Source organism: Pongo abelii, chromosome 4, assembly GCF_028885655.2.
Source record: "Pongo abelii isolate AG06213 chromosome 4, NHGRI_mPonAbe1-v2.0_pri, whole genome shotgun sequence".
Taxonomy (NCBI): domain Eukaryota; kingdom Metazoa; phylum Chordata; class Mammalia; order Primates; family Hominidae; genus Pongo; species Pongo abelii.
The window spans coordinates 96,209,144-96,236,716 of NC_071989.2; positions in this window are offsets into that span (position 1 = coordinate 96,209,144).

Here is a 27,573-nt window from a genome sequence, read left to right on the forward strand (position 1 = left end):
GCTCTGATTTTAGTTATTTCTTGCCTTCTGCTAGCTTTTGAATGTGTTTGCTCTTGCTTTTCTAGTTCTTTTAATTGTGATGTTAGGGTGTCAATTTTGGATGTTTCCTGCTTTCTCTTGTGGGCATTTAGTGCTATAAATTTCCCTCTACACACTGCTTTGAATGCATCCCAGAGATTCTGGTATGTTGTGTCTTGGTTCTCGTTGGTTTCAAAGAACATCTTTATTTCTGCCTTCATTTCGTTATGTACCCAGTAGTCATTCAGGAGCAGGTTGTTCAGTTTCCATGTAGTTGAGCGGTTTTGAGTGAGATTCTTAATCCTGAGTTCTAGCTTGATTGTACTGTGATCTGAGAGACAGTTTGTTATAATTTCTGTTCTTTTACATTTGCTGAGGAGAGCTTTACTTCCAAGTATGTGGTCAATTTTGGAATAGGTGTGGTGTGGTGCTGAAAAAAATGTATATTCTGTTGATTTTGGGTGGAGAGTTCTGTAGATGTCTATTAGGTCTGCTTGGTACAGAGCTGAGTTCAATTCCTGGGTATTCTTGTTGACTTTCTGTCTCGTTGATCTGTCTAATGTTGTCAGTGGGGTGTTAAAGTCTCCCATCATTAATGTGTGAGAGTCTAAGTCTCTTTGTAGGTCACTAAGGACTTGCTTTATGAATCTGGGTGCTCCTGTATTGGGTGCATATATATTTAGGATGGTTAGCGCTTCTTGTTGAATTGATCCCTTTACCATTATGTAATGGCCTTCTTTGTCTCTTTTCATCTTTGTTGGTTTAAAGTCTGTTGTATCAGAGACTAGGATTGCAACCCCTGCCTTTTTTTGTTTTCCATTTGCTTGGTAGATCTTCCTCCATCCTTTTATTTTGAGCCTATGTGTGTCTCTGCACGTGAGATGGGTTTCCTGAATACAGCACACTGATAGGTCTTGACTCTTTATCCAGTTTGCCAGTCTGTGTCTTTTAATTGGAGCATTTAGTCCATTTACATTTAAAGTTAATATTGTTATGTGTGAATTTGATCCTGTCATTATGATGTTAGCTGGTTATTTTGCTCGTTAGTTGATGCAGTCTCTTCCTAGTCTCGATGGTCTTTACATTTTGGCATGATTTTGCAGTGGCTGGTACTGGTTGTGCCTTTCCATGTTTAGCGCTTCCTTCAGGAGCTCTTTTAGGGCAGGCCTGGTGGTGACAAAATCTCTCAGCATTTGCTTGTCTGTAAAGTATTTTATTTCTCCTTCACTTATGAAGCTTAGTTTGGCTAGATATGAAATTCTGGGTTGAAAATTCTTGTCTTTAAGAATGTTGAATATTGGCCCCCACTCTCTTCTGGCTTGTAGATTTTCTGCTGAGAGATCCGCTGTTAGTCTGATGGGCCTCCCTTTGAGGGTAACCCGACCTTTCTCTCTGGCTGCCCTTAACACTTTTTCCTTCATTTCAACTTTGGTGAATCTGACAATTATGTGTCTTGGAGTTGCTCTTCTCGAGGAGTATCTTTGTGGCATTCTCTGTATTTCCTGAATCTGAATGTTGGCCTGCCTTGCTAGATTGGGGAAGTTCTCCTGGATAATATCCTGCAGAGTGTTTTCCAACTTGGTTCCATTCTCCCCGTCACTTTCAGGTACACCAATCAGACGTAGATTTGGTCTTTTCACATAGTCCCATATTTCTTGGAGGCTGTGCTCATTTCTTTCTATTCTTTTTTCTCTAAACTTCCCTTCTCTCTTCATTTCATTCATTTCATCTTCCATCGCTGTTACCCTTTCTTCCAGTTGATCACATCGGCTCCTGAGGCTTCTGCATTCTTCACGTAGTTCTCGAGCCTTGGTTTTCAGCTCCATCAGCTCCTTTAAGCACTTCTCTGTATTGGTTATTCTAGTTATACATTCTTCTAAATTTTTTTCAAAGTTTTCAACTTCTTTGCCTTTGGTTTGAATATCCTCCCGTAGCTCGGAGTAATTTGATCGTCTGAAGCCTTCTTCTCTCAGCTCGTCAAAGTCATTCTCCATCCAGCTTTGTTCTGTTGCTGGTGAGGAACTGCGTTCCTTTGGAGGAGGAGAGGCGCTCTGCTTTTTAGAGTTTCTAGTTTTTCTGCTCTGTTTTTTCCCCATCTTTGTAGTTGTATCTACTTTTGGTCTTTGATGATGGTGATGTACAGATGAGTTTTTGGTGTGGATGTCCTTTTTGTTTGTTAGTTTTCCTTCTAAAAGACAGGACCCTCAGCTGCAGGTCTGTTGGAGTACCCGGCCGTGTGAGGTGTCAGTCTGCCCTTGCTGGGGGGTGCCTCCCAGTTAGGCTGCTCAGGGGTCAGGGGTCAGGGACCCACTTGAGGAGGCAATCTGCCCGTTCTCAGATCTCCAGCTGCGTGCTGGGAGAACCACTGCTCTCTTCAAAGCTCAGATGGAAATGCAGAAATCACCCGTCTTCTGCGTCACTCACACTGGGAGCTGTAGACCGGAGCTGTTCCTATTTGGCCGTCTTGGCTCCTCCGAAAAGGTGTCTTTTTAAGGCTTTGTGTTATTAAGGAAAAGAAACCACATTATCTGCATAATCCTCATTTCTTTTACTGAATAATTTTATTTTTTAAAAAGTTATCTTTAACAGCATTTTTGCCTCTGTGATGCCAAAGCGATCTTTTGAAAAATAAAAATTTAAACAACTCATTCTTTGGTTTACCAGGATGTTCTCCTCAAACCATTGGGTTGGTAATTGCAATACATATTTTGGACATAATTTAGACATAGCCTAGACTCTTGCCTGGAAGCCTCAAAGTTTTTGAAGTTACAATCATTGTTCAGCCAAGTGATTCTCTTAATATAATTAAATTCAATTCAACTATGGTTTGAGTGCTCACTTGTTGCTGTGAAAATGTACATCTGTAAGTTTATGTTTTGCGACACAATGTAAATTCTACTGCTTTTAGTTTCTATGTAGGCCTAATGATTTTCATTGCAGATTTTTTTCTTCTGATTTTTCTTTTAGAGGAAAAAAAGCAGAATGTCACTAAATAATAAGAAGAAATAAACAGGGTTTCCAAGGTAAATGAAAAGAGAATGGGTACAAGAAAGGGTGAAAGTTAATTAACCTATTTTGAAAAACACAAAATAAATTATGGTTATTAACCTTAGAATTAGCTTAAAAAATCGATTTTCTTATTTTAAAGTTTGATGGTCTTCTCTCTCACCTCTCATTTACCCCTCAGCATGAAGATTTCTGTTCCAACCAGTTCATTTTAAATTGCTATTGACAAGGTCACAATAACCATCTGAAGGTAAGTTCATCCTTTTATTTTGAGCTTCTGGCAATATTTGACATAACTGCCAATACCCATATTCTTGAACATTGTCACCCCTTGACTATATGATTCTAGATTTCCTTTCACCTATTTGGTCACTCTTTTAAGATTATTTCTTAAATATTTATATACTTCAGTGTTTGGTCCCATGCCCTCTTCTCCTCTTAATTTATACTGGTAGTTCTCAACTTCTTTTTTTGAGCCACTGAAGTATTTGAGAATCTGAGAAAAGCTATGTGCTTACTCCAGAGAAAAACAGATAGATATGTACAAAAAAGTTTTGTGCATTATTTAAGCTGGTTCACTAGATAAGACACCTCTCCCTGTTCTACCCAATTTCATAATATAATCTTCTCCACTTGCCATCAGTATTCATAGTTCTCAAATTTATGCTTCCAGCTAAGATCTGTTTGCCCCATGTGCCAGATTCATATATCCAACTGCCTAGTGGATTTCTCTCATATGTTCCTCAGATGCCTAAAATCCAACATGTCCAAAATGTAACTCCTCATCTTCTTCCCCTAAACCCATGTGTGCCTCCTCCTTTGATCCCTATCTTAGTACATGGTACCACCATCAATCCAATTATGGGCAGAAACCTCTCCTTTAATTTCCTTTGCACAATCCACCACAAGAATGTTTTTCAATACCTCCATTGCTGTGTGTCCCGATGTCTGCCAACCTCACCAAGGGCCACCATTTTCTCTCTTGACCTCCTGTGATTGCCTACTATCTGCTTCTCCTACTTCCAATTTGTTTCTCCTACAATGTATTCTCTGTGTTCCTGCAAATGAAAATGTGATTATGTCACCTCCCTCAAAGCTTCACATCATCCTTAGGAAAAAATTCAAATTTCTAAGCATTTATTCACCAGAAACTAGAACAGTCTCGAAAGCATAGTAGATTCTCAGTATATGAGTTTCCTAGGCCTGCTGTAACAAAGTGCCACAAACTGGGAGGTTTAAAACCACAGAAATGTATTCTCTCACAGTTCTGAAGGCTGTAAGTCCAATATCCCCTGAAGTCCCTAGGGGAGGATATTTCTTTGTCTCTTTCAGCTTCTTGACACCCCAGGCACTCTTTAGCTGCAATTGCTCCCTCCAACTTCACGTGGTGGTCTTCTCTCTGTGCATCCAAATTTCCCTCTTGTTGTTAGGACACAAGTTACACTGAATTAAGGCCCACCTTAATGACCTCATCTTAACTTGATTACATCTGTAAGAATCCTATTTGCAGATGAAGTACTATTCACAGGTACTAGGGTTAGGACTTCAACATATCTTTTGAGGAACACAATTTAACCCATAACACTTAGTAAATAGGAGGAATATTTGGATTTATTGATTTTATTTTCTCATATTGATTTCCTTTTAAAAGTCATATACTGTTCTAAGGACTTTACATGTCTCAACTCATGTAATGCTCACAATAAATCTGTGAGTTAGATACTATTTGTCTCTATTTAACTAATGAAAAAAAAACCGAGGTAGAGAGGTTAAGTAATTTGCCTAGGGTCACATAGCTAGTAAGTGACATAATAGGGATTCCAACCCAAGTAGTAAATATTTGTTGAATGAATTAATTAAATAATGAAGTTATTGCTTACATAGTCTTGTAATAAGTATAAGTCGGATGATGAATGAGGGCTTAAAAGTCTCTTTTGATGCATATTTGTTGAATGAAAGAATGGATGTTTTATGAGGCTTTTTAGAAGCTATCTCATACCAGGCCTTCTGTTTTAAGGACCCTGTCCTTCCTCTTCCTGGTTCCTATCTTAATGCTATAGTCATTCTGATCTTTTGTTTCCTTGAACTATTCTCAATCACTTTCCGTTTTTCCCCATTTTCCCCAACTCTGATGCTTAATAGATACTGCAGCTCTAATCTTCAGTATTCTTCTGGCCTTTTAATTTGAGGTTTAAAATGGATGTCCTTGGTATTTGATCTTGACTCTAAAAGCATTCTGCTTTGGCTTCCTGCTAACTCTTAACACTCTTTTTTAACTCTAACCTGGTGTCACTGATCCCCAACCTGGCTATGTAGCTAGCACCCAGCTTCTCCATAAGGTGTTAAGCTTCTCCATAAGTGAGGCAGGCAGATATTGAGCAGAATGATCAGGCATTGGGTTTGGTCTATGTCCTGGGTAGAAACATCAAGAACTGTACAGAGGGAGGGGACAGTAATTAGGGTTCACAATGTTGCCCCAACAGCCATTCTGGGGATGCAAAGCTCTGAAGAACAAACTGGAATCTTAAACTACAAGCAGAGTCAAGCACAGGCTGCAAGAGGCAAGGTGAAATTACAGAGTACCTCAAACACATGTCGAAGACTGCATTTCTCACTTAGCTTTAACTGGGTCGCTTACGGGTGCAAGTTTTTTTTCCTCTGGGCATTTTAAAAGTACCACTTGGCCTCTGACATTTGCACAAAGGGTAAGCAAAGTTCTCCTTATAGTCTTAAAATGTTGATAAAACTAGTAAAATGTATTTTTAAGAGTTTGTGTTCACCATAGACATATTATTTGAACTGAAATATTTGAGATGAAGAGCTCTAGTGGTAAGAGAGAGAGGAGTTTATAACTCTGCATGTTTAAGTATATAAATAATTTTTTAGGATGATAAAGAACAAGTTGAAGATAACTTAAAATGTTTCTAATAAATCAAGAGAGATAATAAAAATCTGAGTTTTGAATTATTAGTAATTTTTATTCAGATGTTTTTCATTTATTCTTTCTTTGCAAATTTTTAAAATATGTTTGTTTTCATTGCTTAGTAATGTTTCACTGCACCAGTCAATTACAATAAAAATTTTTATATTTTTAAATAAATTATTTTGTGAATACAGTCACTTACTTTTAAAATTCAATTATTGCCAGGAGATTTTTAATAAAATATAGTAGTTCTCTGCCTCAACCACTATTTATCCAGGACTCTCTCATAGATGCATATGCTTTCAACTCTTTTAGCTATTTCATCCAACATTTACACATCTACATATTCCCAAATAATGTGTATACTGTCTTTTGATTCATCATTTTAAGATACTATCTCTTGACTTTCTGTTAATATAAATGATGATTTAACATTTACACTGTCCTACTCTGTTTCCCTTCTCTATCTCCAAATAGTACAATATTTGGTACTTATAATGACTATCAAATATTTTCACAGTCACGTGTCAGAGAGTACAGTACAATTATTCCATTTCCTTTTTTATTTTTATGTGTTTCTGAAGTTATTGATTGCCTTGCTTTTTTCACCTATTTAATTTTCTTTGCACCTATTGCTAATTTTCCTTACCTTCTAATGACTTCTTAGTACAAGTTTCTACAAGTTCAATGGTATCACATTTCTAAAAGTACATATTATTTCTTGAAGCCTTCATTCCTGGAACCAACATTCTACTTTCATCTGGTTGCTCTTCATGCCCATTTCTTAGTTGTCTTTCTATGCCTTTGCTATCATCTATAGAAATTCCTTTGCCTTCTGAATTGTTTCTCATTTCCTGGACCTAATATCTTCTCTTTCTGGGTCTGCTCCTTTATTTTAATGAAATCTATTTTTTAGAAGTTTTTTCAGGTAGAAAAGAGGCAAAGAGTATGAGTATGAGAACCTTCAATATGCCTGTCTTTAGAGTCACACTGTCAATTATGGACTGGTTGCCTTTTATACCTGGTGCACAATTTTTATCTTGATATGTCCAGGACAATCAACATCATCTATAAGATTCTGTTCAATTCTTTTTTGTGTGGATATCCTGTTTTCTGTAACTCATGTAATTCTTTATATAAATGTGTGTGCATGTGTGTGTATAAAAATAGATTTATTTTAAGAGATTGGCTCATTCAGTTGTAGAGGCTGGCAGATCTGAAACCCAGCAGGCTGGAAATTCTGGCAAGAGTAAATGTTGCAAGTCTCGAGTCCAAAGTCTGGAGTCTAGAGGCAGAATTCCTCTTCTGGGATCCTCAGTCTCTATATATCTCTTTTTTTAAAACATATTTTTTAAATTGATAAGTAAAAATTACATATATTTATGGTATACAACATGATGTTTGAGAGCTATATATATAATATGTACATATATATATATATATCCATTGTGGAATGGTTAAATCAAGCTATTTAACATATGCATTACTTCACCTATCATTTTTTGTGTGATTTTAAGAACACTTCAAATCACTCTTTTAGTAATTTTCAAGTATACAGTATATTACTACTTAACTATAGTCACCATGATATACAATAGATGAATAAAAAGTGAAAATTTTGAGACTATATATCTGAATGTATATATATATATTATTTATCTATTTATTTATTTATTTATTTTTGAGACAGAGTCTCACACCATCACCCGGGCTGAAGTGCAACGGAGCAATCTCGGCTCACTGCAACCTCCGCCTCCCGGGTTCAAGCAATTCTCCTGCCTCAGCCTCCCGAGTAGCTGAGATTAGAGGTGCCAACCACTGCACCCAGCTAATTTTCTTTTTTTGTATTTTTAGTAGAGACAGGGTTTGGCCAGGCTGATCTCGAACTCATGAACCTCGTGAACCGCCCACCTCAACCTCCCAAAATGCTAGGATTACAGGCATGAGCCACTACGCCCAGCCCTGAAATTATTTTTATAGTAACTTTGTATTTGATTGAAAATTGGGTAGAATACAGAATTTTAGATTAGAAACATTAGGTTTTTCTTTAGAATTTTGAATACATTATTATTGTTTTCTTGCATCTAGTGCTGTTGTTGAGAAGATCAAAGCCATGCTTAATCCCGATCTTTTGAGTTGTCTGTTTTGCTTTCCTCTGAAAGCTATTTATTCATCTATTTATTTATTTATTTAGTCCTCAATGTTTTCAAATTTCAGAGACTTGGTGTTGTCATCCAGGTTAAGCACTGGAGCTTTATTAGTTTGGAAAATCATGTCCTTTAATTCTTGGAAATTTTCTTAAAATATTTCTTTGATGATTTTCTTTTCTCTTTTTTAGGGACTATAGTATTATATTTTTGGAGGCTGTACCACCTGGAACAATATTCGAATTTTTCTTCCTTTTCTTTAATATTTTCCATTTATCTATCTTTTTGAACTTCTTTCTTGGGTATTTCTTCACCTTTAGCTTTGAATCTGTACTTCTATCAAGTTTTATATCACAAAGTAACAACAGGAGACTCCATAAAAGGAAAAATCAGCATAAAAATATTAAAAGCACAATATCTGAAATTGAAAAACTCAATAGAAGTTTAAAGTTTCTTACTTTTCTTACCTCTCTGAGGTTAATAATTATAGTCTTAAAATTTTTCTTCTCCTCTAGAGTCGTTCTTTCCTTAAAATGCTTTTTTGCTTCTCTTCCTTCTGTTAGATTTCCTTAGATATCTGATAATCCTTAGTTGTATGCCCATGATTAAGAGTTGAAGACTGAAATACTATTGCACTCTGAGCATGTAGATGGAATTTCTTTACTTTGATCTTCCTTTTGGGATGATATAGGTAGGTTATATTTGGGAACTCTTCAACATCAGTTTTAGGCTTTTGTTCAGCAGCTGGTCAGATATCCCTCTAAGTACTCCATCAATACCCTTCCTGGAGTCTGAATTTTTGGCTTCTAGAGATCAGTGGGTGGAGTGGAAGGAGAAAGCTAGACATCTCAGCATTTAGTATGCTGCTTACAGAATGTAGGTATCACCTTATTCTTATGTTTTTGATATAGTACTCATGGCCCTAAATGTACCTGACATCCCTCAATCTAGAGATCCCACCTTCTCAGCTTCTGCAGAGACACCAGTGACATGGATTTAGGTATTTCATATTTCTAAAACAAGTTTCCATCGATCACAAGACACACCATTATTTCCCGTCTAAGAAAGAAAAAATTCTTCTAGTTCCAATTGTAAATGCCATCAGCTGAAATGTGCACACCCATTTCAAAGATGTAAAAAGGGGAAAAAATGTACAACTTAGCAATGAATACAATATAATGTTGGCACCCTCCTCCCCTTCACACCCTATCCTGTGAGTACTTGGTACTGCTAACTTCTAAGCCTTAGTTCTTCATTTTCCCCATTATTAGCTCAGGACTCAGTTTTCTTGTATCTGCCAAAGCAGGTATACTTATCTGTCTGCTTTCCAGGTTCCAAATTTTTGTTCCTATAATATACTGTTGTTCTTTTCCATTTTTGCAGTTCACATATTTTTAAAAAATTATTCATAGTTATACCAAGATTTGAAAGGGAGTAAAACTTGCATTGGAAAAACAATTTAAGAGGGGGATATATTCATAAATATATGAAAAGAGCTGGCCACTACTAACACAAAGTAACACAAATGTAGGCAGATCACACTGAAGAAATCTTTGCTTCAGTTGTAGCCAGGGAGCATCCAACCTACGGTATAGTTAGAAAAGAGTTGATACATAGAATGCTTAACTGGCTCTCTCTAATCCCCAAATCATTCACTAAAAGAACACAAAGCCAATGTCTTCTGGTCTTGCTCCAACTTCTTCTTTATATCTTGAGGGTTGTAATAACACTTGCCTTTTCTGGGATTTTATAAGAAAATATGAGACAGTGACAATCCTAATAACTTTTTTTTGCATAGTGCTTTACAACTTGTAAGATGCTTTCATATGTGTTTATTTTTAATAAATGTGAGAGTGCTTTGAAACACTGAAACTACAAGATAAACAGAACATTTAAAAATTTCCCATAAAATATTTTATATATTGAAAGTCATTTCAGGGCCTTTTATATATGAAATATTATATGGGGATATAATATTATATCACCATGAAGGTGATCAGACAGGAAAGAAAACTAGTGTTTCTGAAGTTTGAACCTCAGTAAGTTCTTTCCAAATGACACAGACCACCCTATGTGTTGTTGGAGGTCTTCCTGGAGGTCCATTGCTCCCTCTCATCTGCAGATAGGCTAGGTAACTTTATCGTCTGGACTGTCTACACCAGCCCTTGAAAAGTCACATTTAGTAGAATCTTTAAAAAAGCATCCATTTTGTTCAGAAGCGATTCAATCTGGAATATGATCTTTCTGCAGCTTCCCACTAGTTGTGGCAGTAATTTTATCTTTCGGTAGAAAGCTTGCAATAATATTATGTTCTTGGAGGAAAAGGGGAAGGGGAAAAAGTCCATATTACAGTGAGTGATTAAAAAAATACAAAAAATTTTAATATAATAAAACCTTTAGAAAGGACATAGAAATATATGTACAAAACTGCTCTTTTCCTTTTTTAAAGGGCTTTACTTGTCTTTTGTGGAAGATTTTAAAAAGACCAAGGCAAATGTATTTCTGCTTCTCTCTAATCTACATGAAGCTATCTGTTTGGAGTAGGCTGACTTTGTAGTGGGAAAACATGGGCCTGGAATATTTTAATCCTCCCCTTCCCCCACAAAGTCTGACCACAGCTTCCTAAGAGTTCTTGAAGGCAGTTTGTACCTATGTCCAAAAGGAAAGCAATTTATGTTACTACCAAGAAAATTCACAGGGTCTTTTCATGAGAAACAGCAGTTGCAATTGAAGTTACTGGGTGTTGTAATACAGTAAGTACAAGCTTCACTGAAGGTCTATGAAACCTCTGTGATATTTAGACAGAGGTACAACTGCTTCCATAAGGCTCATCCAGCTAGTTGCAGAGTCGTTTTGGGGAGAGAGTAGAAGGCCCTTTTGACCCTAAGACTCACTATCACAGAGATCTCGAATTCAGACTTTGGACATTATTTCTAAATGAGGTCACACATACAGCTGCAGAGCTACACTGACAAGATTGAAAGAAGTTCATTGTGTCACTTTAAACTCATGCCTTGCTGCAAAGACATCAGTGCTGACAGCCCAAATCAAACCCCCAGCATTTTCCACCTGAATTACTGCAGGAGACTCTAAAATTGTCTCCCTGCTTCCACTCTTGCACCCTACCACCTATTCTCCAAAAAGCAGACAGAATGATCTTTTTGAAGAGCAAATATCATAACCCTGATCACAACCTTCTGATGCATTCCCATCAAACTAAGAAAAAGATAAATCCTAAGTCCTTAGCACAACTTATACCACCCTACATCATCTGAATTTTAGCTATCTCCCCTACTTCATTTCAATCAATTTCACTGCATTCCAAGCAAACTAACATTCTTACTATTTTTTTGAACATGGCAGGGATGCCCCCATCTCAGGGTCTTTGCATGTTCTATTACTTTTACTTGGAAAACTCTTCCCCCTAAGTGTTTACATGACTTGCTTCCTCCTTTCATTTGGGTCTTTCTTCAAAAATAACTTTCTTAGAAAGATTGTACAGAGAACACCTTATTTAAAAGAACACCTTTGTCACTATTCTTTCAGGATGCTTAATTTTCTTTACAGCACACACATACATACACACACACATTTATTGTGCCTATTTGCTTCTTGTCTTCCTCACAAGAATATAAGCCCCATGAAGGCAAGGGCTGATTTTGTTCACTGCTGTGAGCCTAGAACACTACCTGGAATACAGTAGGTGTTCAGTAAGTATTTGGTGAGTAAATGAATGATCATTGAATCATTCCGTGTGTGGTGTACTAAGAATTAATCTATTTCTTGCATATGTTTTGTGATAAAACCACTAACCTGGAACATGGCAACTTAGGGAAAGTTGCACCATTTACTCTCTTACATTCAGCTTCCTGTCCCATCCTCCAGCACTTTAAGAGGTCTCGTGAGCATGTATGGGACAGTCAGCTACATGTGTAAGACCTGTTCATGGTGTCTCTACCCAGCCACCCTCTGCAGCAAACTGCCATTCCTTGGACACTGCTTTGGTATAGGATGTGCATACAAGCAGCGAGGTCTGTCCTTGGGAAGATAGACCAGGCAAGAAGACCAAACAGCCCTGGACATGAGTACATAGTACGCAGGGAATTCTGGAGTTCTGAGCATCTGAAGGCCTGGTCTGTAGGGGGAGCATGGGCTATCATGGACCGGTCCTCTGTCACGGGAAGGGACATGGTTGAAGGACTAAAGCTGTCTAGCCACTAGTCACTCATGGCTATTTAATTAGAATTCAAATTAATATAATTTAGTGAAATTGTAATTCAGTTCCTCGGTTGGACTAGCTACATTTCAAATGTTCAATAGCACATATGACTAGCAGTTACTTTATTGTGCTGGATGCAGATATAGAACCTTTTCACAATTGCAAAAATTTCTATTGGACAACACTGCTCTAAGGCGTGGTGACCCGGACCCTCTTGCCCAGCTTTAAGTGCAATACTCTGTAAGATTTGTTAAATCTACTTGATTTATTCAGAGAACATTTATTGAGCACCCACTATGTTCCATGTGCCATAGGAGTTGCTGGGAAATCAGAAATCAACAAGGCACAATTTCTGTCTCCAAAGAACTCACTGCTACTGACACAAAGTAATATGAGTGTGGGCAGATCACATCAATGAAATCTTTGCTGCAGTTGTAATCAAGGAGTCTCAAGCAGAATATAGGTGTTCCACTCAGGGAAATGGGATACAGGAAAAATGGAGATGAAGAAATACAAAAATCATCAAAAAATACAAAAATATGGAAATCAAAGGAGCCCTTATTAGCTTGGAGACCCAGCACCTTGTACATAACAGAAACTTCTGCCTTTTGAATTAGATTAGATGTTACAAGAGTACAGAAATGACGAGAAGTGGCTCGTCTTACTTCATGAAGGTTTTAAAATTTTATTTTGTTTTTTAGGATAACTGAAGAAATTTTGTTTTTTAGAATAACTGAAGAGATTTTTTTTTAAATCTACATCTTTAAAGTTTTATTTATCTGTGGTTTAACTTTATTTTTTTAAATGACCCATTTGTAATTCAAAATTTCCTCAAGTATATATTTTTCAAGATTTCTCAATTTTTTTTTATCAGTTCAGAACACACAGGAAATTAGAATTCAACCCTAATCATGCATTTTTCTGCTCAAACTGAGGAAATTTGTTTTAGAAAAAAATTACCTTAGAAAGTTAAGCCTAAATTAATTTTTCTGAATTGGACTCATTTCATTTTTGCAATTTTGGTCATCTCACAAATATATAGACAGTTTTGTATAGATGTTGTATGACAATAAACACAGGGTTTTTAACAAAGTGCTTAATGGTTTCAAGTTTTCCTTCTTACTGTTGCCTGACCATCATATCTAAAAGCTAAAAGGCCCTCCCAGGAGCTTTTGAGAAATTGAAACTAAGGAAATAATAAGTTTCTCCAGAACCTCTGGGACTTTGGGACTTTGTTAAGTTTACTGGATCATTAGTTTTGTTTATGCTTCTAATTAGTGTTAAATTGTTAACCTGATTCTTCATTTCACATAAACTTTGGTAAGTGGCAGCTGTCGGTAAGGCAAGTTTGAAACAGGTTATTCCGAAAGTGTAAAGACACATTTTCAAATACACTTTCCCCCTTGGAGAGGAATGCCCATTCCAAGAGATCACCATACTAATTGTAAATCTTCTCTCATTATCATAAATGCAATATTTCATCCAAAGATATTGTCTAAATAAACTAAATTGCCATTTATAATCTACTAGCAATTCCACCAGTGTTTCCCAGAACGCATTTTTGCCCTTGTTTGTTCTAGATTCTAGACTCTGAAATTTCTACATGCTTCATAGAGGTACGTATTGTATATTGTAGTGCTATGTGTCTGCATCACCTTATGTATTTCTACTATGTCAACATGCACATTTCTATTATTGCAGATTATTTACTCAATCTCAGAATATTTATTTTTATAAATTTTAAGTATATTTAATATGCACAGACAATTAAATCCTTTAATTTCATTTTCTAATGGGCTGGCTATAATGAGTTTATTCTGTAGGAAAACAAATGGAAACATTATAAACCGGTTTAATTCTATTTATATGACCTATAAGGAAGACTGATTTGAGGTGGAGAGAAATTGCCTTTGGAGAATTGGTAAATGTATTTCATTTTCAGTAGAATATCAGAAAGATAATAGTTCCATGGTGAGGTCTTTTTGGAAGATTCATAAACTCCAATTGGATCCTTCTTCATAAATCATGTAACTGTATAGAATATCATTGTTACTGTCACATTCTTTTGAGTAAATATTTTAATTTCCTACAGTATGGCATCAGAAGTTGAACTGATAGCCAAAATTGCCAGTTATCCTGAGCACCAATTTATGAGGTCCATAAAAAGTAGCTACGCACAAAGAAGACATATTTCATTGTAAAGTTACCTCTCATGGAATAAAAACAAAACTTTAAAATTAAAAAGTAAGAAGTTGAGAATATCCTGTTATCTTAGTCTGTTTCTAGACACTGGCTAGACAAGTTTCAGGATTTTTTTACTGATCGCTCAAACATCAGCTTCTAAGAATTTAACATATCTCTACATTTTTAAGAGAGGTTCAATATGTTGTTGAAAGAAAGCTTTATGTCTTAGCAGAACACATCATATCAATTTTTTCAAGAAATAAATTCTGCCTTTGTCTGCCTGGTTGAATCAGTTGATCAAAATTTATTTATATTTAAAAATCAGTTTTGTAATCTACAGTATTCTCACAATGTGCTCATTAGTTCTAAGATTCTAGTTTTCAAACTTGACACATCCAGAATTTTTATTTTTTAAAGAACCCGGATTCAAGAAGTATAATGCCCCTATTTTCCTACTAATGTTGCTCTGGGTAACAAGTCTGCTGGAATTACCGTTAGAAATGAATGCAACAGGGCCAGGCGTGGTGGCTCACGCCTATAATCCCAGCACTTTGGGAGGTTGAGGCGGGCAGATCACGAGGTCAGGAGATCGAGACCATCCTGGCTAACACGGTGAAACCCCGTCTCTACTAAAAATATGAAAAATTAGCCAGGCGTGGTGGTAGGCGCCTGTAGTCCCAGCTACTGGGGAGGCTGAGGCAGGAGAATGGCGTGAACCCGGGAGGCGGAGCTTGCAGTGAGTGGAGATCACGTCACTGCACTCCAGCCTGGACGACAGAGCGAGACTCCGTCTCAAAAAAAAAAAAAAAGAAAAGAAAGAAATGAAGGCAACAAGAATTGTTCTAACTGCCATTCTTTTGTCTGTATTACACAAATGAATGTCAAGCTTCATCTTTCAGTACTCTAGGATTCCAGTGTTACTACTTTATTTTGTTTTGGGGGGTGGGTTAGAGGGAAAAATAAGTTCTAATAATTATGGGAAAATATAAGTGAAATAAAGGATTTTTCAGATGTATTAATATAGCGGAACAGGGACTGCCTGATACATAGCATGTGCTTATTATATCTCAAAGAAAGGAAATATAATATGCAGTGTTTCCCAAACTTATTAGACAACAGAACTCATTTTTTGAGATGCCCCTATTAACATTTTTCAGAATAGGTGCTTAGCACCTGGCAGATTCTCAGGAAGTGTTTGAATGAATGAACAAACGAACAAATTGAGTTTGAGAAGTGCTAACTGATAAGCATACAATGTTATAGAATGTCTCTAAGGTCAGAGAGCGTTTCTAATTTATGTTTTCAGATGCCTGCTGCATCTAGTAGTTTCCTGTAACCTGTGGATACAAAATAAATATTTGCTATTGTTACTGAAAAAAGAAATTAAGAAATTTTTTTTTTTTTTTTTTTTTTTTTTTTTGAGACAGAGTCTCGCTCTGATGCCCGGGCTAGGGTGCAGTGGCATGATCTCGGCTCACTGCAACCTCCGCCTCCCAGGTTCAAGCAATTCTCCTGCCTCAGCCTCCTGAGTAGCTGGGATTATAGGCGCCTGCTACCACGCCCAGCTATTTTTTGTATTTTTAGTACAGACGGGGTTTCACCATGTTGGTCAGGCTGGTCTCGAACCCCTGATCTCTTGATCCACCTGCCTCAGCCTCCCAAAGTGCTGGGATTTTTTTTTAATAATAATATTTTTTAAATGGCATATGAGGAGAGGCTCACTGCCCTTTAAGCCTGTTCACACACAAACTAGTTTTCAAGGGTATATAAACATATCTTCACAGTTTCCATAGAGAAGTGAAAAGTTTGATTAATGGTACCAAAATGAAAGTGATGATTGCATCTGGATAGTGCATTATTTATGGCTAATATTTTAATTATCAAAAATATTACAGAAACACATGATCACAAATGGGCTGTGGAAAGGATCTGATATACTGAAACATTCTTATTGAGGCCCTCCTTGGTGGAGAATAGATAGAAACCCCCTCAACTTCATGTCCACATTCTCTCTTTGGTAGCAAACATGAGTGCCAGCTTCAACACCCTGCACCACTGCTCTGAGAAGACCATAGAATGGAACCAAGTGGATATTTTCTGGCCACCTCTATCTTTCCAGGAAAATGCCCTGGAGTGCACACGCTTCATTACGGCCTTGGCAAAACACCAGCATGCACCAGCTGCGCGTGGACTGCTCAGCCCCTGCCTGATGGAGAGGAATAGAAGTCATCAGTCTTCCTCTGCAGGTTTTCATTAACTCTCTGCTAATCTAGAGCATTAATTCCTGGACTTCTGGGAAAACAGAGTTGTCTAATCCTAAAATCTTAAAGGCAAACATCTTCCTTTTCAAATCTACTTCTGGAATTTGTGGGCTTTTGAAAGTAACATTCACAGCAGATTTGAAATATCCACTATTTGTACAGGACAAGTCAATAATGGTTGAGTTCCATCTATTACCTGTTATCTGAATGCACCAAATTAGAAGGAAAACTAGAGGGAGCTAGGATGGGGGCAGGGTGGGAATCTGTTACTTCAGTTAGGTTTACAGGGAGTCCTTGTAAACAGGGTGCTAAAAAGTGTGTTGGGTTTTTTTTAACCTTTTGTGACACACAACAGAGCTGTGAAATCAATGAATTAAATAGTTCCAGTCCCCTGGGCACACATGAGCAATAGCATAAAAATGGACAGCACCCATTATAACATTACTGTTATGGAGCAGATGGACAGCTTCGGTTTCGGTCTTTTGTCCTTACTTTAGAATGGGGCAGAACTGGGAAACGACTGTAAATTTTCTCAAAAGAGATGAATAGGAAAGCTGTTAACTTTTTTCTTATTAAAAAAAGAAACCTGGAAAAATTCCAAATTACACATTTTGCAGCTCTTTGACTGCAATTCTTTAGCTTTTGATGCAAAACATCTGTAGGTGGTTAAGCATTTTCCACCCTCATTCCCCAAAACGGAATATCTCATTCCTGGCAAGACATCCAATGCCTGCAAAGGCATATGTTTACCAAACCAGTTCATTGCCATATGTGTGCTGGTTTCTCCAGAGCGTGCTGCCTATGAGTTGATTGGCTTAGCTTAAGAGCTCAGAAAGGAGAAATAAGCAGGAAACAGAGGTCGAGAAAGAAGTAAAAGATGGGAAGAGAGCAAGACAGAGGGAGAAAAAAGGGGGAGGGGAAGACAATTAGTTTTCATTATACTTTCAAAACTTAATCTCTTCATTTTGAAGTAAATATTGATGAGACACTTTGCAGTCATATCACAGTTGCTTTTCTACTAGTAGGTAATTTCCAAAAACACTGAATGTCAAGATAATGAGGGTACCAAATAGGTGAGCCATCAGATTTGAGGTATGTTGACATCTAGTCATCTCCAAATTTAATTCTATGATGAGTGACAGAATTAGCTAATGAAACAAACATTAATAATCACTTGAGTTCAAATTTTAATTTTGGATTTAGAAAAGGTTAGCATATTTTGAAATATTCCAAAATAGAACTTTAAATAGAATCTTGTTAGACTCAATGAGTAATTTTAGTGACCAATGAGTGGGAAAATGGTTATTTACACAATACTTAGGTTCTTTGAAATAATTACACATTTTAAAATAATTCTGCAGAATAAGAAAAACTTACCTCTTTAGCAAACAAAAAAGGAAATTTTACATTTTATTTTTTAAAAGTTTCTGTCCTGTACATTAATTAAAATATTCTAATTTAAAATATAAAATATCAATAGGGACAAACTGTTGGCCATAAATGGCTTTTAAATGTTAATTGACCAATATGCTAATAATCCCCTGGAGCATATAACAGTTTTCTTTAAGAGAACTTTACATAAGAAAGATAACTTGAAGCTTTCAAAGAGGACCAGTGTTTGATATAAGTATTAGCTGTGAAACTGATATTATTAATGATTCAATTTTGACCCAGCCAAATTACATTATTTGTATTATGAACCAATCTGAGAATTTCCAAAGTTTTATCTATCCTAATTTTTCTAACATTTATAACTATTTATAGTCAGTATGAACCTGGATAAAGCTTTGAAATAGCAGAAATGTATCACAACAAGCGCCTTTAAATGTTCCCATAAAGTTTATGTTTTATCTCTGAAAAGCTTCTGCTGTTTAATAAGATTTAGCTTCTTACTTTTAATCTCATATTGCAGTTGCAAAAAACAAAAAGAAGAAGAAAGATCTAGTACTGCTCTGCATGTTGCAGTGTTGTCTTGGATACATAAGTATGGTACATCACTTCCTCCAATAAGTAAACAAGATTCTCAAAGAGCACTTGGGAGGACATACTAACCTTGTAGTATTGTTGGCCACATAGAACTTTAAATAAGCAAATGGATTGTGGTTTTAAAACATCACATTTTATTAGGAGAAAAGAAAGACTAATAGGCACTTTTTGTATGTGTTCGTTCAACAATTTTAAAGGAATTTAAAATTGTGTAACTTATTTTCAACTTTCATGTTGCCTATCAATTGTTATATTATTAATAAATAATGTCATTAAGATGACCAGTTTCTGCTTTCTATGGCTATAATAGTACTTCACAAGTACTAATTACTTATAAAGAAAACAATAAGATGTTCTTTATGTTATATGAGAGACTTGGTAGGTATTTGGAAGATTACTTTTAACATTACAGCTTTTAATGGTATTTTATATTCATTGTACTTTTTTGCTTTGTTTTGTTTTATTTTTTGTTTCTTTTTTATTGCCTTCAAATGAAATTTTACTGTGCATTGCAGTCTAAAAAGCTAAATTTTCCATACAGTGATGAACACAGGTTTTCTTAATCATAACAAATTAGTGTCTTATAATGAGGAGGGAATAGTGATTAAAACCTTTAAACTTGTATTTCAAAAGAGAAGAAAAAATACATGGATTATTCAGAATGGGCTATTTAGTTCTATGTATCAAACTTAGCAAGAATGAAAGTCTGTCCCATAATTAATTTTACCAACTCACGTAATGGAGAACATTCTAACAATGGAGATAGCTTAAACTTTAAACACTTTTATCAGACAAAATAATGTGCAATCATGTCTCTGTGCATCTCGTAAAAAAAAAACATGCACAGTATTTTCATTTGGAAAGTTTTTCCTCTGTGTAGTTATAGCAAGGTCCCAACACAAGTCAGTTTACATGTATTGATTTCTACTGAGTTGGTTTGTTTGTTTGAATGAATGTATCAGCAATTGGCAAAATTATCAAAACATTTATCTAGTGAGTTGCATAAACTTTGTTTAAAATAATGCGTAAAGTTTCACAGATTAGGAAAAAAAACGTGTATTTTTTTATAGCCAAGATTGAACTGACATATTAAACTAAAATAGTTTAAATTTTGTGCAACTTTAGAAATTATCTTATTCTAAATCTCACAGCAAAGAATAATCTGGGGGAGTAGGAAAGGGAATGAGGTTAGTACCCTGATAAGGGTAAAAACCTAGCGGACACACAGATTACAAATGACAAGATTTTGCAACAAATCTGGATCTATACAAAAAATTGCATGAGAAAATAAAGACTTGTTTCTAGTGTTTCCAAATAGATCTTTCTAAATTTAATCTATAAAAGGCTGTTTCACCTCAGGCCTGCATGAGAACCACTGCTGTCCCTTGTGGGGACTACCTTATTTCCATTTTTCAGACACATGTTTTCCCCTTTCTCAACTATTTTAAGAATTATAAGTAAGCAGGACTCTAAACTTCAAGTTCAGTGTGCAGAGAGTTAATTTAAATATGATAACAAATGGCTCTGCTTTTGAAATGAATGTAGCCTGGCAACTTCAACTGGGAACCCTTCGGAGGGCCTCAATTATGTATGCAGCTTCTTTGAGAAATAGTTTCACACATCTGACCCAAGGACCACTATGTTGTTGCCATGAAATAAAACTGTACGTAGGCATTGTTTCATTGCTGCACCCTCTACACACTGCCGGCCTCCACTCCCTTCCCCCACCCCGCACATGCATGTACACACACACACACACTCACACAAACTCTTTTATTGTCATTCCGCTTCTATTTTTCTAGTAGAGTGAATGTATCAACGTAATTATCATGAACATAATGGCCCGTGATTACTTTTATTTGCTATAAAAATATTCTGATTCTAACTGCCAAACTGTTCCGGTCAAAATCAGGAGTGGGAAACCTACAAGATAAGTAAAGGGTTAAACCACCCACACCATTTCAATTTTTTTCAAAATGGCTGCTTTGTCTGTGTGCATACACCAATAGCAAATGTCCTTCTGTTATTGTACAGCCAATTTGATGTGTCAAGTATTCATATGCTAATAACGGTACAGTTTCTCACTTTTTCACAGATAAATGGTAAAGATTGTTACAGACAGTGAAACACAAGAATAAACAGCTTTTATTTCAGACGCGATAAATTACTTTCCATTCAAATAACATGCGACACACGCTGCTGACCATTTTGTTTCTATTCACTGTTAGTTTGCCTTCTGGGTGTGTTTTTTTAGAATAGTTTGAAAATATTTAACAGATATGGACAGAGTTGTTACTAATGACTTGATTGCATTAATTTGCTTTGTAGTCATTTCATCGCTCGAAGTTCATTTTTATGCTCAGTTATTACAGTGGGAGAAAGTTTGATGGAAAATCTGACACTGTTTCCCTAACATGGTACAATCAAGTCTTTTTAAAGCTTGGTAATGACAGTATTTGAAGAATGGATATCTTCCTTTCCAGGTTAGCAGAAATGTCATTCAGTAAATAAAATCCCTTGCTAAGAGTATCACCTAAAAAAAGACACTTGAATGAAAAGTACGTTGTTCTGTCAGAACAAAGTGAAATCACTTTGGTTTTCTAAGACATAAATACGTCCTTTTAGAAAGGCTGAGTAGGTTAAATATATATGATTAAAGCATACACTTATTGCTAGGGTAGACGAATTAATGCAAAGATGAGGGTGGGGGAGGGGACTGAAGTATGAGAGAGAATTAACCAGTCCTTAAAGAAATATTTTTAAAATAATGTACCCATGAACATGCATGCACTGATGACAGTTGTAAATCAAAAGAAACATTTCTGATTTATTTCTCCTCAATTTAACAAGATGCACTTATCTGTTCTTGAGTTGCAATACTTTTAGGGACAAAAATTAGAATACCTAGAAATTAAGCTAATGATTCTTCTAGCTACTTCTTACATTCACCTTATTGTGCCTAAATCTTTTGTCTGAGCTTTACATATGACCATTTTTTGGTTTATATTTGGTGCCCTCTGATTGTTACATATACTTGAATTGCTTGCTTGGATGGGGAGCATACAAAATAAGTAAACATGAAGAAAAGTAACTTGATTCGTTGCTAGGCTGAAGGATCACATAGAAAAGTTTTTTTTTCCAATTGCCCAAAATTAAGTACAGGCACACACATGCACTTCCATATACACAGCTGCAGACAAAATCAAACTAGAGAATTTTTAGAAGCACTACCCTGGATCATGCCTTAAGACATTAAGGATTCCAAAGGTAACTATGACATTAGGTCAATGAGGCTGCAGCTCCCTAATACTGTAATCAGCAGATTGTAAATTTTTACATAATTCTAGGATAAAAGCTAGCTATTCTGAAACAGTCTTATAATCTGAGGCCTTTTCTCTGAGCTTCAAAATAGCTGAGAAGATCATTGTATCATATCAATGAAGAATAGTAAATGCAAGTGACCAGTTTTATATTAAACATGGACAATCAAGAGATTTTTCTACTATAAGGCTACACAAATAAGCTCATAAAACTTATTACCCTTTCTTCCTCTCTAACGCCATTGTTAAAAATACAAATTAATAGGATCAACTTCAAATATCTATTTTAAATTCTGCCTTTTATGTATGTTTTTTTTTTTTCTACAGGAAGAGTAGTTAATGGCAGATGAAATACTAATTTTTACTTTATGGGACACCCATCAAAAAGTGACTGTAAGCTAATTTATCAAAATTGAAATAAAGTAGGACACCAGTAACTATTTCAAGAATTAATTTAAAATGTGCTATATGCCACACATGCTGCATTACTCAGAATGTGTTATTAATTTAAATGTTTCTTAACTAATTATAAAGACCAAATGGAGAACTTTTTACCCGTTGTTTCTTTTCTTCCCCCATCTAGTCTCTTTATCTGTGTAAATACAATTAGGCCTCACTCAGAGCTCTGGGTCTTTGTCTTCCCCCTTTTAATTCCTGTCCTTAGTGTAATTAGCACCTTGGGCACAATCATAGGAATACACACAGGGAGTTTATTTTCACTGACTATTTTGATATTGCTTCTATCACTTTACCCTCGAACACCATTTTCATTTGCTCTGAGAACTTACTTTCTAAGTACACAGGTTTAAATCACTAACTCAAATTTTATACTGTGGACAGACAGTTATACATGGACATACAGGACCTGTTCAGAATGTGTCAGCTGCACATGATATGTGATCTTTCATCATACACTCATGCCCATGAACTCCAGGCACACTTATCTGGGTTAAAGCAGTGGCATTCTACCTTCACTCACAACCGTTTAATTATAACTGAGGTTTCAATTAAAAATAAATAGAATGGAGTGCCAGAATGCCGAGGGGCTGCTAATGGGCTGGAGGAAACAAGGATTAGAAATAAGGCTTTTGTCTTCTTGCCTCAAAAGGTACAGGTTTTAGGTGTATATTATGAAACATCCTTAAATGTACATTGACTGACTAATTTTCAGGTAAGAATTGTAGTTTTCTTTTTCAAGAAGTATGAGAATTATTAGTGTTTTGAGTTTTTGAGTTACTTATACACAACTTTTCTAATTCATTTATACTCTCTGCCAAAAGTTTTTGGCCTGTTATTTAAAAGGGAAAAGTATTCCATGGTCAGTGTGAGCAAGATTTGAAGGGATGGTTAAGTGCCACGCAGTCACTGAGTTTCTCAATTCCACCAGTAAAATTATGTTCAAGAACTGAGGATGCACTCTCTGCTTTGAATTGCCTACATCTGTCTGCGGCTACCAGCTGAATGGGATAGTGTGACACGCTCACTTCTTTTTCTTATAATCAAATCAACCATGAGGTGTTTCATGATATTTTGGTGTAAATGACTACAAAAATAAATTTTACATACTCATGTTGTCTTGGGTTTTCGCAGAGGTCACAGTGTTTCTGAGTATGGTGTCAATATATAGTTTAGGCTATTATTAAACATACAAAGGAAAATGGAGACTCAAGGCAATGATCAAAATAAGTCATATGGAAAAACCTTACCTTAGACCTAAAGTATCGCATATTTTAAGCAAGGAACTTATTTCACCTTTATCTAGAAATCGATTTAATTTTGAATTCTATTTCTCCACAGGCTCTATGTTACTAAAATATGATGAAATTGTGAATGTTTAATTATAAATTATGTCTCAAATAAATGAAATGCAGTGTGAATTTTAGTCCCTGAATATTAAGATAAGAAAATATTACCATTAAGGCTGAGTCTACATGTTACATGAAACAAAGAATTGAAGCATTATTTGAATCTTGAAAGCACCAAATATACAGGAGCCCCAAGTTATCTGGATAAAGCTCCTACATATTCACTTCATTTGTATAGATACAGCCTAACTGCCTGCATCCAAATGGAATCAATTTAGATTTCCAGTGGTTTGAGGTTTATTAAACACAGTGAACTTAGCAAACATGCATTCCCCTGAAGCTTTCAGGTTGGTATTTTCTGCAACCATCTTTGAAGAAGCAAAATCCCGACCTCCCATAGGCATAGAGGCAAGGGATCAGGTTCCTGTGCTGCTCTTTGCCATATATAAAAACTGATGGTTTTGGTGATGTGGGCCATAACATGAAAGTCATGTTTTTTCTACTATTTAGTCAAAGGAATGATGGTTACTGTGAGTCAACAACAAGCATGGCTACAAAAGATAGCAGGATTAATGAAAAGAGGATACAGGAGTTCTCTGATTGCTCCCACAATGATGCACCACCCTGGATAGCTCATTAGGGTACTCAGAAGAGCACAAAGAGTCTTTTAAATAAAGCTTCCTTGTTCCAAGATTGTATTCATCACCTCATGCCTATCCAGGATAGGAGGGCTTTCTCCTTGGAGTCTGAATGAAACAACCTGTAATCATTTGTATGGAGATGTTGCTAAACATATTTGTAACCTCAAAGAAGTCTTCATTCACCGGAACAGGGACAATCTCAGAAGAAATGGATTTTTTCCCAAGGGTACCATTTCTATTTAGCGTGTTAGTACTTTGTAACCTATTGGATGGAGGACACTGTGGGAAAAGCCTGGAGAGACTTCCCCCTTTAAAAATAAAAAAGAAATCTAAAGGGATAAGAGCCTTGTGACAACAAAAAAGAAAAGAACAAAAGTGACTCATGTATGTCAAATGGAGCAGGCACCTAACTAAGCAATAATTACAACTTTGCCCACAATTCTCTCAGACGAGGCAGTCACAGGCTGGATTTTGGCATAGGGTGTTAATGTGTGAAAGTAGAAGTTGTCTCAAATAGAAGAAAAGCCTAGGAACATAAGGCAGAGCATCCTGACTGCATTATAGTAAAGGCAACAGGGCCTCTTTAGTTAGATGAGCTATACTCAGTTGTGTCTTCGCTGTGCTGCTTTCTTCTTTTAAGTTTGAAGTTAAAATGCTACAGGATTAGTCTTACCTGCCACAGAGAACAATGTGGCTAAAATGACGCAAGCCAGGAGAACTTTCCTGAATGAATGATGCTGTGCTCAATTTACAATAGCTAGAAAATAACAGTAATTATTATAGATTGAGGGGAAAACATTCTGTAGAATTGTGTTGCAAAGTTGTAAACTTTATGCGGCTAGCAAAAATTCCTGCAAAGGTTTTCAAGTTAAAGTGAAATCATTAGAGTTGTCTTGCGCTCTGGATCTTACATGTTTTCACATGTGAGAAATCTCAAATGATAAAGTATGTACTTTTGCAAAAGCGTCCTGTAGATTTAATTGGAAACTAAGTTTAGCAATGTTTTTGGGGGCTGGCTGCCCCAATGTACAGTGACAGACTAATCAATTCTTCTTTCTTCATTGTTGAAACTCAGCTAATGAATAGTAAGCCAGAGCAAACAGCGAGTGAGAACGCTTGATGAGGACACAGAATGTAAATACATACACTTTATAAATCATCTTTAGATTGAAGACATTTTACAAACATTGTCGTTAAAAATGATTATTTGGGACAACATTTTTCAATTGTTCTCATTTTTGGATGAGGTTCAGATTGTCTAAAGGAAGAAAGGGTGGGGCCTTATCTACAAAGAAGGTCTCTCTGACCCTGGGCTCTGCTGCTGCTGTTGCTGCTGCTGCTGCTGCTGCTGCTGCTGCTGCAGGAATTCCACCTTGCTAGGCCAGTAGCGTGTCTTTTGCCTTCAGGAAAGAGAGATTTGCAACTGAACAAGTGCTTTACATTAGCAAACGGACAAGCTACAGACTAATCAATGGCACTTATTTATCAGTATATACCAACTTATACCAGCTTATACCACACTCGGCATACACACTCTTAAGGCAATGTGAAACATGACAGAATAGAATATTTAGTTGTTATTTTGCAATTAGCATTTTACCATAATGAAGACTCTAGATGTAACTCTTTCTAAATTTAAACTTTAGTAGAATTTTCCATTTTCATATTAAGAAAATCATAATTAACTAATCTTTAAAATGTGTTGCTGCCTAAACATTGGAAAGACTGGAGGATTAAATTCAGTGCTGATAAATTAAACATAATGTGTTTGTACATATATAGTTATAGTTACAATTATATAGACAAATATACATTTATATGTACATACAGATATGTAGAAAAAGATATGAAGCTAGATATATAGATAGGTAAATATATACACATATAGGTATATATGTATACATACGCATGCATATATGTCTATAACCATCTACCTATCTATATATATGTAGCTACACATCTTGTGTACATGCATACATACCCCTTTAATGTATATCTCATAACTTGAGTGCTTGTATTATATTTTATGCTTAGTATAATTCTAGACTGTATTTTTTGTTATATATAAACTTTAAATAACTAGAGATTCTGTTTCAATGACATATTTTAAAGTCTTCAAAAAGGAAAAAGATCAGTGTGTATGTAAAAAGGAAGAATACTGGCAACCATTTATTATTTTTATTAAGAAAATAAATCCCTACTGAGTTCCTAAAACTTGTATTAGTTGCTACTTGGTGTGCATGTTTGTGTGAGTGTTGGTAAGAAATCCTATTTTGACTAATGCCTTAACAATGGAAATATATTAGGTTTTAGATATGCAAATGTTTATTATAATACTGATATTAGAATAACAATAATACTAGCAACTGTAAATGTGAACTTCCTGCTATTGAAGGAGGCTTGTAACTTTAAAGGCTCGTAATTTTAAAGAACCATGTGACTTTGAAAGCACAAATAAATTTCCCTTAGGCCTTTCTTCTAGCTCAGTGGCCAAAAAAAAAAAAAAAAAAAGGTAGAGGTATTTTTTCATTATTATTTTAAAGAAATTCTATAGCTAGACTCAGAAAAACTGCCAAATTATATTATGGATATCTGAAACAGGAATACTTCCACTGATAGGAGATACTTTTCTTAGTGACGTAAGAATCTGCACCAAAGGAAGCACTAAGAGAAAATGAGGAAGACTAATGGAGAAAACCATGGAAGCTAGATATGTGAGTAATTTGTTTAAAGCAGAAGGGAGAAAGGAGCCCACACTCTCCGGCAAACACACAGCCCCAAGTTCTTCACACATAACTTTCTAAAGTATACGTCATGAGAGAGGGACACAACAGGATCACAGCAGGGAAAACGCTACAAACCCAGAGCTCCATTCTTGGGGGGATAAGAAGAAATCCTGATGCCTTACCAAACTGACAAAGTAGCTGGAAACAGCTGAATGTTGTGAATAGAGATAATTGTCTCAAGTTGTGTTTTTATTAAAATCAATTCTAAGATTGGTAAAAGATATTTTAAATGCCTAAAATCCTAAAATTCTTTTTTGATGTGGGTTGATTTTCCTGA